Raw genomic sequence first — 12,440 nt, forward strand, 5'->3', positions numbered from 1 at the left:
AGACGAATTCAGTGACTAAAGAGAAAAGGTGCTGTTGTTGGTTCTTTATTATCGTGTGAGGACAGAAGCACAGTGTGGAGTCAGGGCAGGGCATGCTAACAAAAGGATTAGTCTTTTTTTTACAGATTACATTTCCACACAAAGAAAAGAAGGAGGAAAACTGTGTGGTTTGGAATAAAGTGCAGTTGGGGTTTGAGCTTTTGTGGTTTGTCACATTCATTTAAATCAGGCTTCTACACCAAAGCCTTATTTTACTACTTTACTTTTTTTTCGAGCGCTTGCTTATAGCTTGAGGACGGCCCTCTGGCACGTTGGAGGGATGCTAAATTGGGTCAGTAACCTCTGTAAAATTCCATTCAGAGCATCATATCCTTCCCTTTGATGCTGGAAAACAGTTGTCTGCACATGTCACTGGCGTTCAACGGTGGTGCAGATACTCGTTTTCTCATTGTCTCGTTGACACGCCAAGCTCTAGCATATTTCTGAAAGCTCTTCCAGCACATTCTCTCTGACCTACATGGAAAAAAACTGGCTTTTCTAAATGGAAAATGATGGAATCTTCCAGCTGGAGGAGGGAAATGATGGATGAACTTCAGAGCTGTGAGACTTCAGGTGATCCTCCTGGCGGACGGCGTTGAGGTCGAGGCATTTTACAGGTCAGCGGCCTACAGGACTCTACAGGACTATGTGATCTGGGCCGGCTGCAGTGTTTGTTGCACAGGGCCCTGGAGGAACCGTGGTGGAGTAAGCTAGCGCTAAAAATATTTTGCGGGGATTTGTTCTGCCCTCCTTTCGCCTGGCAGCAGATAAGCAGCCGTTCACTGGAGTAGTTGAAGCAGTTATTAATGCTCTGTACTGTAGTTGGTGAACGTGTCGATGCATCAAAATCAATGTTTATCAATATTTCTACGAATATTTCTAGCTTTGCAATAATACAGTGCAGTGGAGAAACGTATTTTCTGCCTTTTGCCTTTTCTAACTGGTGGATTTGGGCGTCGGCCGTGTGCCTCCCATCTGTAATTGGTGGATTTATGTGTCTAGGTTTTGTGTAAAACTGAAACTATGAACTTTATATTACACCCTATCCAGGATGCGTTGCGGTGCTCATTGCTATTCTATTATGCACCCTTTCAACCCTTGTAAAAAAAAGAAAGAATACTTAAGAGCAATTATAAGAGTGTTTAAATTAGGTAAATAATACTAAAAGTATTTTTTATTTAATATACTTGATGAAAAGAAATACACATTAAATATACTTTCTCTGTATTTCAATAAAATGTCTTTTTAAGCAGGTGTTATCCACTGCACACACCAACCGTAGTAGATATAGTTTTTTATAGTAGCATTAAGGTGTACACAATATGTTTATCAATACACTTCAAGTGTATTAAAATGATGTTTTAAAAGAAAAACATACTTAAATCTTATACAAAAAAGCATTTAAAAGCACAACCTAATGCTTTTTTGTTGTGTTTAAATATAGCTTAATTACAATTGAAATATACTTAAATTGCTGTAAGTTGTTTCAAAGTAGTACATTTAGTATGTATTTAGGTACATATTAATTTTAATTGCTAAAAGTATGCACTTTTCCATGTTAAGTATACAACTAAGTTTATGTATAAATCTACACTGATGGGCGTGGTGGTCTGGAAGTAAAACGTGTTAAGGTTGCGCCTTTACAGCATAAATGAGCAGATCAGTTTCCTTTGGTGAGAAGCTCAGAAGCGCTACGCTGTTAAAATGGCATTCCGCCAAAGTCAGAGCACACCTCGCTCTTAAAGGGAATGGCAAGTGACGAACTGATAGTTCTTTTTTTTCATGTTATGTTACGCCTAAAACACACTGTCACAGTGGCACACACAAAATGTATTAAATACAGGGATGAACTCATAGGAATGGTCTGGGACAGGCAAGGTCAGTAACAAAAGGACAACAGAGGAGCAGAAAGCAACATACCAGAGTGGGCAGGCAAAGAAGTCATACACAGGATATCCAAAAACAGAAGAGGCACAAGGCAAAAAGGATAGTCAAAAATACATAAATAGGGTTGGCAACGAGAAAACAAACAAACAATAAAGGACTAGGCAAAAGAGTAGTCAAAGAAACAAAATGTACTGATAACAAAAGATCAAAAACACACAAGAAATGTTGGGTAGAAGAGCTAGTAAACTAGGTTCAATACTGGGCCAGGGTTAAATGAAAACAGGGGGTATAAATACTAGGGGGCCCAGGTGTGAGCAATGTCAGAAGTTGGGTGAGCCGGCATGTGTGGGAGGTTGGGCGCAGGTGCATTCTGGGAAGTGGAGTCTTTAGTGTGAATACGAGGCAGTATTCAATACTGGCAATTTAAAGAATTAGTACATTCCAAGATGTACTTTTCCTGTCGTTATGATAGCAAAGATACACTGACACACCCTAAATCAATCTGCACTGTTCACGGTTGATCACTAAAAATAGGGCCCATATCTCAACTGGTGACATGTGCAATAAAACATCAAGTGCATGAGAGGGATAACTAAACTATTAAAGTAAAAGAAAAAGAACATTAATTGTTATCAGCTCGTTAGACACTCATTAGAGCCTGTAAACCTGAAACATGAGGATTATATATAGTTGCATCACTTTGGATGGTAATAGGGGAAATCTGCAGGGTAACAGTAATTTCATGACTAGGATTTAGCAAAAGAGCGATATATGCTAAATCTAATTAGCACTAATAGTTAAAAAGCAGATAATAATACATTTTAGGAAGCAAAATAAGAATTATGACAATTAAAAAACATCCCAGCAGAGCTAAAAACATATAATATGATAACAGAGAGTCTTTTAAAAATCACAGAAGCTGTTTATTAGCCGTGTTGAACCGCGATTAACATGCTAATCATGCATTTTGGTGATTGATGTATTTTTAACGCCTCTAAAAGATTGAAATGCGACATGCTGTGAAAAGATAATTAAACAAACCATCATAAATAATCACTGAGACTGTCTGGAATGCTTAGCCACTTAATTTCTATTATTTCTGATTGAATGGTGCTCAGCTACCACTGAGGTATTTTTTTTTTAGGAATTTAATGTGGCATATAAAATGCCAAATAATGTGTTGCCTGTAATTCATGTTAGAGGCTTAATCACGCTTTAAATCACACTATAAGAACCAAAGTATTTGGACACTTGCGCTTTAATTTTTTTTGTTAAATAAAGGGTATTTAAAAGAGTTTATCCTGTTTTGTTGGAGTAACTGCCTCTAACTACTGTCTTTGGAAAGTTCAGTAAACTAGCTGCTGCTGGTAAACTAGTTAATTTTAGGGCTTTATTGGATGACTTAAGAAAGGGGGGAGATGATGCAGGAATTAATTATTACTGTCTATTCCTTACTTCCTCTGTGAATGGGAGCTAAAATTAGCTTTGATTAGCTTTTATTTTATTTTATTTTATTTTAGCAACTGGGAGGTAGCATAGACCTTCAAACTACTACTACTACTACTAGCAATCTTTTTATGAAGAAATTGGTCATAAAACATTGAAACTACATATAAAACAATGGTAATCACCACTATATCCACTATATCGGAAATATTTACATTACAGCTCAATAAAATTAGTTAGTTAGAGAACTTCAACCTGAAAACTTAAAAAAAAAAGAAATAAAATAAAATAAAAAACAATTTGATTTCAACCAACTTTTAGTTATACTACACTCTTTCTACATCGTCATACAGCTGCTATAGGCTTTAAGAGCAAAGTAGTAAAGTTTAAGAGTAAAGTTAGTTTATGTTAGCAATTATGTCCACTTTATGAAGGAGACAATGCGTACACGCTGCCGAGAGAGAGTGCTTTTCATGGCAGGGGTGCAGATTTAGACACTACTATGGTGCCGAATTCAGCAGCACCCCATCCAGGAAAAACACCCTCTCTCAGGAAAGGCTGCAGGTGACGTTTCTTTTTCCTTATTTCTTTATGAGTCGGCGTAGCACAGAAAAGTATCTTGGGTTTTTCCATTTTCTAAGTAAAGTTAAAGCCAAGAAGATGTGGGAGCACACTTCTGAGAGAGGGTGCTTTTTCTGGCAGGGGTGCTGAATTCTGCACAACACTGGCTTTAAATGCGAGGTCAGTGGTGAGAATGAATCACATCAATAAGAATATACTGCAATATAAAATGACTTCTGGGTAATGTCTTGTTCTGCTAACAGACTGGGAGGGTTTGGGTTATGCTACTAAGATTACACAATGCTACTAAGATAAAAAAAAAATGGAAAAAATATAAATATACAACAGAATTGACATGCCAATACATAATAGTAATAATAATAATAATAATAATAATAATAATAATAACAACAATAACAATAACAACAACAACAGTAATAATAATAATAATAATAATAATAATAATAATAATAATAATAATAACCAAATATGTTGTTATATTATTTTAAATATTACATGATAACTGATCAGTTTTTGTCATATACTGTATATAATGTATATAGCTCAGACATTGCACACATATTTTTTTCTAAAAACAGTAAATATAACGTGTTTTTTATGTTTTGGTTGTAAAGACAACTGTTTTGGATTTAACTAATTATAAACAGTAGTACAGAATAAATATATATTTTGCATTGTTGTGATTAACTGTATTTAACTGTAAATGTTGTTCTAAGTCAATATAGGGTGGAGTTTGATTCATTTTAGCAATTGTGTCCTCCCCCAATGTCAAATCTGCCCCTATGCATTTGACCCTTTGCTGCAATATATTTTTCACTTTTCAGTTTATCGGCTGAAGTGATGATGTGTTCATTGTGGTGCTGCCAGACTGTCCTTCACGGATTTGTGGATTTAATGTCAGGGGGTCACGCCACTTCTGTAAGCCTCCTCTTTCTAACCAATCCTTTGAAGCTTTTTCAGACCGGATATGATGCTGCGATTCCAGATCAGGAGTGAATTGTTTGGAGGAACAACCAGACTTATCTGAATTTATGAAAAGCCCTTTAAAAAATGATAAAGGCTGGGATGAAGACACGGACAGATTATTAATAGTGAATGTGGTTTTAAGTGAACTGAGCATTGACCGGGCGTTGCGTAACCCGCGGTTACTAGAAGATAATAATAATAAAAATAATAATAATCAGTCGAATATTTAATATTTTATCAGTCGAAGCGGGGGAAATGGCGCCATGCACAGGAACTTTTCACATGGAAATGTCAAAAAAGTAGATTATAGAGTTAGTAGATAAAGTATTCTAAGCATTACTATGTTATATTGCTCTAAAGTGTTCTTGGTACCACTTTAAAATAAGACTACCTTTATAAAGGGTTTATAAATGGTTTACAATTAGTTTGTTAATGGTTACTAATTAGGTTGTAAATGCCTTAAAAATCATTAATAATCAGTTATAACACATAGGTAGAAAGGGCAACAATATAGATGGCTGTGGGTTCACTATTTGGCAAACAACATGTTATTGTTGCCCTTTCTGTGTATGTGTTATAACTGATTATTAATGATTTTTAAGGCATTTACAACCTAATTAGTAACCATCAAAAACTTGTAATTGTAAACCATTTATAAACCCTTTATAAAGGTAGTCTTATTTTAAGGTGGTACCGTGTTCTTGTAGCCACATTATTAATCAGTATATTTAAAGAGAGCTAAAATGGAACTACTTTTTTTATACTTTAATAATTATATTTAATTTTTTTATTGTATAAAAATAGTACAAAAGTCTTACTTAAATTGTGCTAAGTGCACTTAACAGTACTAAAATGGAACTATTTTAAATACATTTTAACCACTTCATGTATGTAACCCAATATTTTAAAAATGCTTACAGTAAAATAATAATATATTTAAGAAGTATTACTACTGTATCACTATTTATTATACACCAGGTGTATTACACTAGGAATGTACTAAGAATTGATGTTAAATATATGTGATCTATTTACATAAGAGTACAAATATGCTTCTTCTTGTTCCTGTCTTTTGTACAGTAAGTAGCACACGTCTAATATACTTTGTCGGGTAAAAAAATATATATTTTAATATACTGTACTACAGTTTTACAAATTTACTTAATTTTTTTTATTTGGCATTTGAATGTGTTATTTAGCACTGTATCCTATTAGTAGCCTATTTTCTAAAAATAAAAAGTATGATCAAAGTTTACTTTCAAATATTTCATAAAGCATAACATTAATATACTTTTAATATATTTTAGATAAGTACATAAATCTGTCAGTATATTTACAGCATACAGACATTTCTAAATATGTTTTAAGTACAATTAAGTATACATTAGTGCTGTGCGATATGACGATAAATACCCCTATCGCTTCCACAGTAATTTTATTAATTATTCATGCAAATACATAAATTAGGCTACGATGAAATGTATTGGCGTGGTCACTTTGCATAAACTTGATTTATATAAGTGATAATAAAGTAATCTTCACAAATAAAGCTTCATAATGTGGTTTTGCGTCATGACACTGCTTTACGTTATTCGCCGAAGACTACAAAAAATGTTAACTGAGTTTATTTTGATAACGTAATTTGAAAATACCTGTATAATTTTGAAAAAATCTACCTCATGTGTTTTTACTTGATACATATATACGCCTGCACTAAAAGGTAGTAATTCTCATTTGTGAAAGTTTGGTTTAATGTCATTTTGAAATAAAGTTGGAAAAAAGTAAGCAATTATATTATTTCGTCATATTTTTGAAGAATAGCTGAAAACATACTCAGATGTGGTGTATCATGATATATATATCGTTATCGTGATATAAAAAAATTCCATATCGTAATATATGATTTTTCCCATTTTGCCAAAATCTAACCCTACACCTAACCCTTACCCTAACCCTTACTTTCTATATATATATATATATATATATATATTTTTTTTTTTTTTAAGGGTAAATCACAGATGAATCATCTCATCTAGTCCAGGGCTGGAGGTTTGAATGACGTCACATCCTCCAATTCTCTGTCTGTAAATTGTGATTCTTTGATTACTTTCTTCTCTTAATGCCACAGGAGACATGGGATTACGCCTCTCTCTAATCTGTCTGTTCGTGTGGATATTGGTAAATCCAGTGTTAGCGCTCAGAGCTTAGCATGCTCAGCTCTCGGTGTGGAGCGCTGCTCTCTGCTAAACCCACCCAGAGTCTTAATCACAGACATCAGGTACTTCTGGGATTGAGCAGAGAGAATATAGCCCTTTTCGATTGTCTGTGCAGATCTGTCCTACTTCCTGCCTGTTGCTGGACAGGTGGGACGAGTGTACACCAGGGTTTTCGAGGATTTTAATAAGATTACTGTGGAATACAGTATTCAGAGCCTGGTATACGCGGCAGGATTTTAAAACTCCTGACAGTTTAGAAATCAGAATCTTACATTAAATGTCCGGTCTCCACAGATACCTACAGGGGTTGGATAATGAAACTGAAACTCCTGTCATTTTAGTGTGGGAGGTTTTATGGCTAAATTGGAGCAGCCTGGTGGCCAATCTTCATTAATTGCACATTATTGCACCAGTAAGAGCAGAGTGTGAAGGTTCAATTAGCAGGGTAAGAGCACAGTTCTGCTCAAAATATTGCAATGCACACAACATTATGGGTGACATACCAGAGTTCAAAAGAGGACAAATTGTTGGTGCACGTCTTGCTGGAGCATCTGTGACCAAGACAGCAAGTCTTTGTGATGCATCAAGAGCCACGGTATCCAGGGTAATATCAGCATACCACCAAGAAGGACCAACCACATCCAACAGGATTAACTGTGGACGCTTTAAGAGGAAGCTGTCTGAAAGGGATGTTCGGGTGCTAACCCGGATTGTATCCAAAAAACATAAAACCACGGCTGATCAAATCACGACAGAATTCAATGTGCACCTCAACTCTCCTGTTTCCACCAGAACTGTCCATCACCACAATAAATTATTGTGCTCTAAAACCAGGTGCTTCAGTTTCATTGTCCAACCCCTAGCTCTTTAAAAAAATTAAGCGACCTCTTCAGTTTCTGAATCAGTTTCTCTGATTTTGCTATTTATAGGTTTATGTTTGAGTAAAATGATCTTTGTTGTTTTATTCTATAAACTACAGACAACATTTCTCCCAAATTCCAAATAAAAATTTTCGCATTTAGAGCATTTATTTGCAGACAATGAGAAATGGCTAAAATAACCTCAAATGATGCAAAGAAAACAAGTTCATATTTATAAAGTTTTAAGAGTTCAGAAATCAATATTTGGTGGAATAATCCTGGTTTTTAATCGCTGTTAAAAATCATGCATCTTGTCATGTTCTCCTCCACCAGTCTTACACACTGCTTTTAGATAATTTTATGCTTTAGACTCCTGGTGCAAAAAGTCAAGCAGTTCAGTTTGGTTTAACGGCTTGTGATCATCCATCTTCCTCTTGATTATATTCCAGAGGTTTTCAGTTTGGTAAAATCGAAGAAAGTCTCTTATTTTTTTCTAGAGCTGTATGTGTTTTTATTTATACATTTTATAAAACAGCATGAATGCAATTCAAACTCTGCAGAGGGTTTTTAATTTGAAACAATGGAGGGATACACTAAGCACAACTAAAGGGAAAGAGATATTAATAAAATCCGTGTATCATTCGTTCATTTGATATTCAATTGAGAATCAAAATCGGAAAATTAAAAAACCAATTCGTTTTTTCGTTTTTTCGTTTTTGAATATAATACCAAAAAACGAATAACGGCTTGTATTTTGTATTTTTATTTGGTTATCCAAACAAAAATTGGAAATTTAAAAAACGGACCAGGAGCCGAATTTGATTTTGATTTTGAACTTGACCCATTTGTGTGCCCCGGAAGTTACTGATTTGTTTATTCTTGGTGGGTTTCTGTTGCGCGGGAGTTCACTGCAGTGTTATCTACACAGTCTGTATTGCTGTAGGCAGCATGGCCGGACTGGAACCACATTCTGGCCTAATTAAAGATCTTTTTGAAGGTGGTAAGACGCATGAAGAGATTTCGTGCACGTTGCAGCAAATGGGGATCCAGCGATGTTCTGCAATGAGTGTTAGAAGGTTCTGTGTTCAACACGACCTTAAGCGGAAAAGACATGTATCGAACACAGAATTGGAGAGGGCCGTTGAGGATGGAGAGTTTTATCTTGTTCAGAGGAACTAAACGCGTTGCAGTGAAAGAAGACGATATGACAACAGAAAAAATCGGCAGGATCTTTCAGGTGTTTGTCTAACGTTCCGTAGCTAAATGTCATATTTAGTAGGCGGCAATTCACAGAATAACATTAACTAAATATGACATTTAGCTACGGAACGTTAGACAAACACCTGAAAGATCCTGCCGATTTTTTCTGTTGTCATATCGTCTTCTTTCACTGCAACGCGTTTAGTTCCTCTGAACAAGATAAAACTCTCCATCCTCAACTCCATCCAAAGCCTACAGCAATACAGACTGTGTAGATAACACTGCAGTGAACTCCCGCGCAACAGAAACCCACCAAGAATAAACAAATCAGTAACTTCCGGGGCACACAAATGGGTCAAGTTCAAAATCAAAATCAAATTCGGCTCCTGGTCCGTTTTTTAAATTTCCAATTTTTGTTTGGATAACCAAATAAAAATACAAAATACAAGCCGTTATTCGTTTTTTGGTATTATATTCAAAAACGAAAAAACGAAAAAACGAATTGGTTTTTTAATTTTCCGATTTTGATTCTCAATTGAATATCAAATGAACGAATGATACACGGATTTAATAAGACTTACTGAGTTCAAATTACTAATACTAATAACTAATACTCAATACTGATACTAGTTATTTTAAGTACTAGTACTAGAGCTAGTGCATCTCAAAAAAATTGAATATCATTGAAAAGTTACTTGGCTTACAGCCAATGACAACTCAAAAATCAGTATCTCAGAAAATTAGAATACTGATTGAATATTGATTGGTCCCTTGGTTTCTGAATGAAATGTATAATTTACTGATGATCAGTGATGGTTTGGAGAGACATGCTAATCATCTGCTGGTGTTGATCCACTCTGTTTTATTATCAAGTCTAAAGTCAGTGCAGTTGTGTTTTCCCAACATCTTTAATGAAGATGTGGATTTCATTTTCCAGCAGGACTTGGCACACTGCCCACACTGCCAAAAGTTCAACTTGGTCTTCTTTTAGAATATTATTTTTTTCTGAGACACTGATTTTTGGGTTTTCATTGTCTGTAAGCCATAATCATCAACAATAAAAGAAATAAAAGCTTAAAATAGATCACCCTGTGTGCGATAAATACATCTATAAAATATATGAGTTTCACAAAAGTTTCAAGGTTGAGAAAAAGAAGCAAAATAATCTTACACTTACAATACTTAAAAAGATCAGAGAAACACTTTAAGAAGAATTATTGCCTTAAAATGAGATAATGTCACTTGTTAAAAGTGGCAAAAATGATTAAAAACCTGCAAACTTTACTTAAATAAATTTAATCTGTTCAGAAATAAGTTTGATTAGTCTATGGGAGCCAATAGCCATACGATTTATGACATAGATAAAAAGATAAACGATGCTAATGGATGTCCATTACACAGATTAAGACTTTACGCTCTTCCGTTTGGGCTTTAAAGTACTTTTTAAGTGCTGAAGTGTAGTTTCAGAAGTGAGTTTTGTGGATGTTCCCATTAGGATTCTATTCACTGTATGATTTACTGTTCTGGACTGAGCACTTCTGACTTAAGCGCTTCAAATCTCAAACCGGGGCAAAACTAATTCCCTGAGATTTTGGCAGAGAGGCAGGGGCAGATATTATGCATGCTACTTAGAGATGATTATCTTGGCACTGAGGGTTTAGGAATAAATCACGGTCATATCAATTCTTATAAACCCGTTTGACAACACTTGCTGTCATATGACCAGTGGACTAACTGAAACGTGGAGTGAAGTGTTGTTATATAAGTGGACGTTGGGAGGCCTGGGGTCTATATTTGACATTTCTATGGTTTGATGTACCATAAATATGACTCATATGATATGAAAAAATGTTCAAAACATGGTCATTCTCTCTTCATACTTTATAATAAAACGGGCCTCTTCTGATACTTTGCAAGTCAAAATTTTTTTTCCCATTTTCTCCCCAATTTTGCAAGGACAATTACCAAACCCACTCTTTAGGACCCCCCCCCCCTATTACTAGTGATGCTCCAACACCAGGAGGGTAAAGACTAGCACATGCCTCCTCTGATGCATGTGAAGTCAGCCGCCACCTCTTTTCAAGCATTACCGTGTACTATCACAGTGTGTTTGGAGGAAAGCGCAGCGACTCAGTTCTGATACATCAGCTCACAGATGTCTTGTGCTGAGCGACATCACCCTTTGAAATGATAAGGGGAAAAAGTGCCATCTACTCACCCAGAGAGAGCCAGCTACATAAACAGGATTCGAACTGGCAATCTCCTGATCATAGTGACAGCTCTTAACCCGCTGGACCATTCGGAGCTCCAGCTAAAAAATTAACCCTCTATGGCATAGTGTGCCTTTGGGCAACAAACTACTTTTTGATTATTACACTGTGTTCTAAATGCTTTAATAAAAAAAGTATGTTGTGAAAGCCTATTTTGTTTCCATTTACATCATAAATCTGGTATTTTTTATTTGTTCCTGAGGGCAACATTATGAGGTTAGATCACAAAGCAATCAGGTTGAAGTTCAGTTCTCAAGTGCTCTGATTTCTACTCTCAACTAATTTCAACAAACTTCATGCTATAGAGGGTTAAAAACACCAAAAAAGTTCTATATTTTTAAATGTGCTGCACTTGTAGATTAATAAAAAACTCATCCAAACTATTAAGAATTTTCTCAGTCAGTTTTATGAGGTAGAATCACCTGGAATTTCAGGCTTTCAGTTAACAGCTGTGCTGAACTCATCAAGAGTTAATTACTTGAATTTCTTGTCTCTTAATAAAGTGTTTGAGAGCATCAGTTGTAAAGTAGTGAAGAGGTAGAGTTACAGGTATACAGTGAATAGTGAATATTTAAGTAATGTTCTAATCCATATTATGACAAACAAGAACTACTCAACTGAATAAAGAAAAAAAGATCAGTCAATATGCAAAAAAAAATATATATATATATGAAAGTATACTCAAGTGCAGTCACAAAGACCATCAAAAATGTCATGATGGAACTGGCACTCATCAGGACCGCCCCAGGAGAGGAAGACCGAGAGTTTCCTCTATTGCACAGGATAAGTGTTTTTGGTTTGTTTAACACTTTTAAGTTACTACATAATTCCTTATATGTTCCTTCATAATCTGGATCACTTCAGAATTAATTTATAATGTAGAAAAAACACTGTATAACTAGCAGTGAAAAGCAATGTGTTATAACTAGTATAACTACACTGTTATTAATTAGACAGTGGTTCATTTTTAGTAT

At 35.1% G+C, this 12,440-nt stretch overlaps 1 protein-coding gene across 1 annotated transcript in view; it reads left to right on the plus strand.

Annotated features, from left to right (window-relative positions):
- Positions 1-12,440, plus strand: part of ghrhra (growth hormone releasing hormone receptor a) — a 53,102-nt gene that overhangs the window by 21,392 nt on the left and 19,270 nt on the right. The gene's annotated exons all lie outside the window — the stretch shown is intronic.

The sequence above is a fragment of the Astyanax mexicanus genome, chromosome 4 (assembly GCF_023375975.1).
Source record: "Astyanax mexicanus isolate ESR-SI-001 chromosome 4, AstMex3_surface, whole genome shotgun sequence".
Taxonomy (NCBI): domain Eukaryota; kingdom Metazoa; phylum Chordata; class Actinopteri; order Characiformes; family Acestrorhamphidae; genus Astyanax; species Astyanax mexicanus.